The sequence below is a fragment of the Acyrthosiphon pisum genome, chromosome A1 (genome assembly GCF_005508785.2).
Source record: "Acyrthosiphon pisum isolate AL4f chromosome A1, pea_aphid_22Mar2018_4r6ur, whole genome shotgun sequence".
In the NCBI taxonomy this organism is placed as follows: Eukaryota; Metazoa; Arthropoda; class Insecta; order Hemiptera; family Aphididae; genus Acyrthosiphon; species Acyrthosiphon pisum.
Genome location: NC_042494.1, coordinates 18,381,767 through 18,389,161, shown reverse-complemented (window position 1 = coordinate 18,389,161; position 7,395 = coordinate 18,381,767).

The following is a 7,395-nucleotide window of genomic DNA, read 5'->3' as shown; positions in this document are numbered from 1 at the left end:
TCAGGTATATTTGTATATGTGGTATTGAAGTTTTTCACAAATGAGGTGGTAAAATATCAATTAACTAATAATTATATAAATACCTACCTAATAATGTTTCTACAGTCTGCATATTATGTACATAGTAATATATATTTGTAAATTTATTTGAATATGTAAAATGTAAATATGCTTTAATCTTAAGTTTGTTCTATTTATTGAATTTCTTATTATATCTAAGCTCAACCTGATAATAACACTAATATTTTATGAAAATGTTAGTACAAGTGGCGCTGATGAGTAATGGCCTAGTTTTCGAAGCTGAAAATTATCGTGATCGATGAAAAAAATAAAAAATAATGAATATACCTACATTAGGTATTTATCAATATAGTTTGATAGTAATTAATATTAAATTAATAATTAAATATAGCTTGGCCACTCATTATAATGTGGCGTTCTATGTATTACTAAATTTAGATATATCTCTATTAAATGTATACGTTAGTTATATTTTATAAGTCGAGAGTCGAGACTAGGTTATTTGGTACTTTTGTTTAAAATTGTTGACGACTTCCAATGCCCTATAATATGTTGTTAAATAAAACATAGAATATAATAAGTTTATAGATGATAGTAATATAACATTTGATTTTTGATTTTGACTTGACGCGTATTAAATTATTATAATGAATATTAGTTAGTACATACATTATAAAGTAACAACCCACACACCATAAAAACAAGCCTGGGCAAGTTAATGATAATTTTTAACTGAGTTAAGTTAAGTTAATGTAAAACATTTTAACTCAGTTAATAGTTAAAAGTTAACCTAATTTTTTTTTTAACTCAGTAAAGTTAAAAGTTATATGAACATTTTCAATTAACTTATTAACTTAAGTTAAGTTAAGTTATTTTTAATTAAAATTTATTAAGTTTTTTTTTTTATAATATCTTTATAAATACCCAGCAATATGGTTTAAATAATAAAAATCATAAATATTATTGAACACAGGAAATAGCCAATAGCTGAAAATACATGGGTACTGAATTAATAGAATTATGAAGTAGGTACGAAAAAAATACAAAATTGAAAATGCCAAAACAAATACAACCTTTTGATTTATTAATACACTAATACAGATAAGTACTATACATTTTTTAAAAATTATTAAATAGAAATAACATGGTATTTAAGAATGTACTTAATTTTAAACTCTGAATACTTTTTCAGGGTACTAAAAGTCTAAAACTGTTAGAGAATATAGCCAACTTTATACTTCAGTAAAATATTTATTTAAGAAATTGATTTAACTATATTTGTAATTCTCTATTCTAGAAAATGGTTATGTAATATCAATAATAATTTTTATTTTTATTATTTAATTATTTATAAATTAACTTAACTTGAATTTAATTAAAAGTAACTCGTTATTTATTAAGTTAATATCAATTAAAATAAGTTAAGTTAAAAATTAAGTTAATGAAAATTAAATTTAAAAAAGTTAAAATTAACTTAACTTTTAACTTTTTAACGCGTTTATGCCCGGGCTTACATAAAAATATTTTCATGAAAATAATATACTTGTCAAAATATTTTTAAAAGTTGCGTAAGTAATTAGGAAATATTTTAGTTATATTCTTTGGTCAAAAAGTTCATATTTTTAAAAATATTTTATAAAACACATTTACAAAACATTTTAATCATATATTTCAAAAAATATTGTTACGGAAACTTTATAAAAATATTAAGTCAACATTTTTATGCAACGATAGAATACAATAGTTTGTTACCACGAGAAGAAAATATTTATAAAATATTATTAATCAAGTATTCATTATTTAAGCACTTTAAAATATATTCACAAAATATTATCGTTTCCCAAATACTGTGTGGGAATAAGTAATGTGGATTTGACCAGATTTTTAATACTGAGGAGAGTGAGGATAAATTGTTTTTACAATGATGTGTGTATTTTAAAACGTTATGTTTGTATGTCTGTCGGAGCAGAAAATATCTTTCAATTTTCAACTTTCTCGGAGCCTAGTAGCAAATTTGTACTAGTTAATATTTTGAATAGTCAAAAACAGGCAAACCTCTGTAGTCTGTAATACTTATCACAATAATAATCGAGAAAAACTAACCTAAAGCAGTGGAAAATGGGAAATATGTATTGAGCAATAAGCAACTTGTAATTTCTTATGTGGACGTTAATAGTTATGCACTTATGCATAAAAATACTAATTACAGAATGTCTAAATATATTATACTAAGGTGTGCATAACAAATTTAAGAGTATTCCACTTATGTGTTTTATTCGTATTAATCATTAGATTATTGTCAATATACACTTAAAATTAAAAATTCGATAATACATGACGTTTAATCCGCTTAGGTTTACGCAACGGTATAAAACGTTTTCTCGCACTCATTAGATCCAGCAGATATATTATATTATAATACATAACCGTGAAAGCGGCCTTAGAAAAAAATCCCATTGTGCTCGTATAAAAACGTTTGTATTCAATCTGGCACTATATAGTGACAAATTGTCATATTAATTATTATTTAGTTTTTAACGCGAAGAAAATGTGTAGGTAAAACGGATATTTTTATGGGGAGGATTCTCGTACACGGCTATCGTCGCATAGGTATAACTAATACTGTTATAATATGTCGTACGACTATCCCAAATATTACTTATACCTACCTATATGGGTTATGACAAAATAGTTAATAACAAATTCTGATTTCATAGATTATATTATACCTAAAATTAATGTAAAAAAAAAAAAAAAATATGACGTAGTTAAACTATACCATCATTACCATTTTATAAAACGAGAAATATACTTAATTACGTTGACATAATATTTTCATCACAATATAGACATACGTCATACATATATTATATGTATAGATAAATGTCATAACTAAATGTTGTTTTTTTTTAATATACGCGTTATTATATTATAGTATATTCTATATAGTATATAGCATATAGTGTATATATAATACACATAATTTATCTACTTATGTGTATATAGTCACCTATATATGGATTTTTTTTCGCAAAAAGCATTATAATGTGTTGGACTCTTTATTTAGTATATTATATATAAGTCAGTAGTGTATAATTATCGCTAGTCGCACTATCGTAGCTTTCGTGTTTTTTGCCATAACATCTACGAAATCATCCGTCTGTCCATATAATTTTGGCTTTTAGGCTTGTGCATTAAACAAATACGGTTATAAATTGTTCGTGATAAAATACAGACTGGTTATATTTTCAGATTAATCAACCAAATTATGGATTAATAACGAAACTTCTACCAATATGAAAGATAATACTACTATTTACCGTTTTATGTACTATTTAAATGTCTATAAGTTTGAATTTTAATCAATAAAAAATGGATTAGATTCGTTAAAATACTTCCTGTTAAAATTATATGAAATTCAGCCTATCAGCCATAAAAATTCCAACTTAATCTATTTTGAAAGTATATGCATATCATATTATGTGGTCCTACTTTGATGTAAATAAAGACATTTTTTTTGGAGTGTTCAGTCATGTGCCCATAGAGAAATGAGAATAAACGAATATTATATAAAAGTATACTATACTATATAAAGTGTAAAAGTCAATTAAAGTATTAAATAATAACGTGTTCAATGCAGGTATATCATTTTAATTTATTAATTTATTTCAAATAAACCTGTAGAATTATTATTGATATTTGATATATTATATTACATATTCTGATATAGTCATATAGATACCCGTTGAAATAAAATAATAAGGTATACCTAGGCAATCACTAACCAAAGTGTACCTAAATTATTCTAAAATATACCTTTATATAGTCTTGAAAGAATTTCATAAAAGTATGTACAGAATATATTATACTATATAAGCACGACAAATAATAAATATAATTATATATTAAACTGTAATAGTTTCCAATGTTATAGTTTTTACGAGAAAAATATTTAAGGTCTGATATGACTAACTGTATAGATACTATACATGAAAATAGTGGTACAATTAATTAATTCATAAAACAAGAGAATATTGAATTTAATGTATGTACAAGGATATACCTACCTAAAAATTTCTAATTTAGAGTTGGTATTATAAACGTTATAGGTACCTATATAATGTAAAAAGTATGCATGGCAAAACCATTAATTTCGGTTATCAGTTATAGTATTTTATATAACTGGATTGCAGTAGAAATGTAGATTCATTTTAAATATAGAGAAATAGAGAATATGCTGAAAATATATACTATTGACTTTTTGTAATAAAATATTAAAAATTATGATAGGAAATAATAGTGTAATAGTAGTTTTGTAAAAGTACAACCAAAATAAAAGTTATTTGTATTGTTTAATCTCATAGAACATACATTTCGACATTTCTATTATTGTGGGTTTGATATTATTATGTAATCACCCATTGTTACGTAATTTTATTTTGAAAATAAAAATATTAAATTTAAATACAATACTCAAGATATCAAGTTTTTTTTGTGAGATGACCATCAGTTTGATCAAAATCTTTTTTTTGTAATATTGAAATATTACGCCTACGTAAATTGCAGGGTATATAAATTGTCAGAAAATAGACTTTTGATACCTAAAAATAAACATCGTAAAAGAAAATACCGAAAATAAAAATATATATGAAATTCAATTTAATTGAATCTCGTTATAATATTACAATAATCAAGTTATTGCTTGAAAAAATTCTCTTTGATTTTTTTTGTTTGTCCGTCCAGCCGTTAATCAGTGAATTATTACACAGGGTGATTCACCTGCAAGAATGTTTACCCCCATTTCTTTCCATTAATTAAAACTTTGACTTTAGGAATTTTGAAGTAGGTATACTTAAGGATTACATATTTTTAAATATTTAGATTTTATATAGGTATCATTTAAGGAGTGTTCTATGGCGATATCAACATCTTTTTTTCAAACGAGAATCACCATATTTTCCTGTAAATTGTTAAGCAAATCACATTTTTGAAAATGTTGATGTTTCTTATATTAATTTTGAACCAGTAGTTTTTGAGATTTATAACTTTATGTTCTAAGGATAATAGATCAAAGATAATTAGTTTGGAAAATAATATGGAGGGGGGGGGGGGTTATGATAGATAAATGGTTTGAAGATTTTAGTATCTAATTAATATTAATCTATTAACATTTTATGATCTGCTTAACAATTTAGCATAGTAAAAAAATTGGTTCATTTATATCATTACGTAAGTACAGAACACTCCTAAAATTATAGATATAAAAATCTAAATAAAAAGTTATAAAAAGTATTTGAAAATATCGTCTTAGAGTAGGTAACTAGGTATAATTGAAACTTAATTAAATTAATTATCAAAGGAAAAACCGGGTTTTATTTGTTTGCTGGTACATCCTGCACATGCAACATAACCTATATCGATTGCAGTTTGTAACACTTTTTAGGGTTCCGTAGAGTAAAACGGGACCCTATTACTAAGGCTCCGCTGTCCGTCCGTCTGTCACCAGCTGGCTGTATCTCATGAACCGTGAAAGTTAGAAAGTTGAAATTTTCACAGATTATATATTTCTGTTGCCACTATAACAACAAATTCTAAAAATCCTGAAATATATAATATAAGCAGTAGTGTTGCCACATGTGTATAGATGATGGTACGGAACCCTTCGTGCGCGAGTCCGATTCGCACTTGGCCGGGTTTTTTTGTAGGTAGTACTGTAGTAGGTATACTAAAATATTAATTTTAATGGTCGTCGACCCAGAAAAATAATTATTAATTATGATAAAATGTTTGCATAGGTACGTCGCGGGATATTAGTGATACTTAAACGTATAAAATCGCTGTACAGATAAATGTATTGTTTTCAATTTTATTCAATCCTATTTGAATAATTATAATAGGAAAATTATTATATTATGTAACTGTTGTTGTTATTATTTTTTAATTATATTTTGACACGCATGTAAGTGTATTAATTTTGTAAATGGTTAAATTATAATATGTAGGTACCTATGATACCGATTAGTGATTACTGACAATCCCGTAATTATATGAGGGGGACAGACCGACAGTCTGGCGGTATTTGTATCTTAGCGTCCTTTGAAGCTTAGAACACAATTAAGCTATATGTTTATATTTAGGTATACTTTTTTAAACCCAACTGGCAAATTCTGCTTTTTAGTTGCATTGACGCACAATGTATTGTGTACATTATATAGTATAATATAGGTACTAATATTATCTAAAAATGCATACATAGGTGTATCCAACAATCAGCATATTATATATCTGATGTATTATAATTATTATATAGGTACCTTTTGGCTTTTGCCAAATTAGCCACGTCATATTATATCAACCATATTTTGCAATGGTTATTTTAAGTTTTAATCCTATTCTCTACCATACGTTTTCTGATAATAGCATCTTTTTAAAAACAAAGAACTATTATATATTGCAAGTACAACAATGACAGTGGTGGTTTTATTTTGAGAAGATTAATATTCAACTGATCATGTCAATGATAATTCACCGCAAATAACACAAACGATTGATGAATTAATGTAAAAATATATCAAACACGTTATCCATTTTGAATTCTTGAACAAATCATTTAAAAAATATATTCTATAGGTATTTGAATGGCTACATTTCCGCTACTCGTCTCAAATAAAACTTCAAACCAAAATTTAAGTCATCCACTTGGCTATACGGCTATACATTGTATTTTGTAAGACTAACCGGCGTGATGTTATTATTATATTATCGTATTAACTAAAGTGATAATTTTGAATTTTTGAATTTGAATTTAATTTGTACATTTGAACCGTTTTATACGTCTCATGATATAATAATATTATACCAAGGTGTGTTTGTAATTTGTGAAAAAAACATATTTTAATGAAATAAATTACTTACATAAATGGCACTTGAAACATGGCTTTCCATCTCTTTTCTAGTTAAAACTAATATTGTCAAGCTTAGTTTTGAAATTCGAACGGAAATCTTTCTATCACAAAATTAAAAAATAAGTAAAATAATTATGGAACTGATCATTAACAGGTCCGACCAGCACTTAAGTAAGAAACGAATTGACGTGTTTAGGGTAAAATTGTTAAACTTTACCTACTCAGAGCGTTGCTTTAGATAACCCGAATCTAAGTAAAGCTAAGATATACTTAAACTTTGATTGAAATCCAGAAAACTATGATAAATCTTCACTTAGCCTTAAGCTTTAGCTTAAGACGCTAAAGTAGAAATTTAAAAACCAGACTGCAGACTTCTAACTGCAAAGACAACGATGGTTACGGATTCACAAAATCACTCTACCGACAGTGACAATATTGAATAGACTGTAGAATAATAAAATCAATAGCT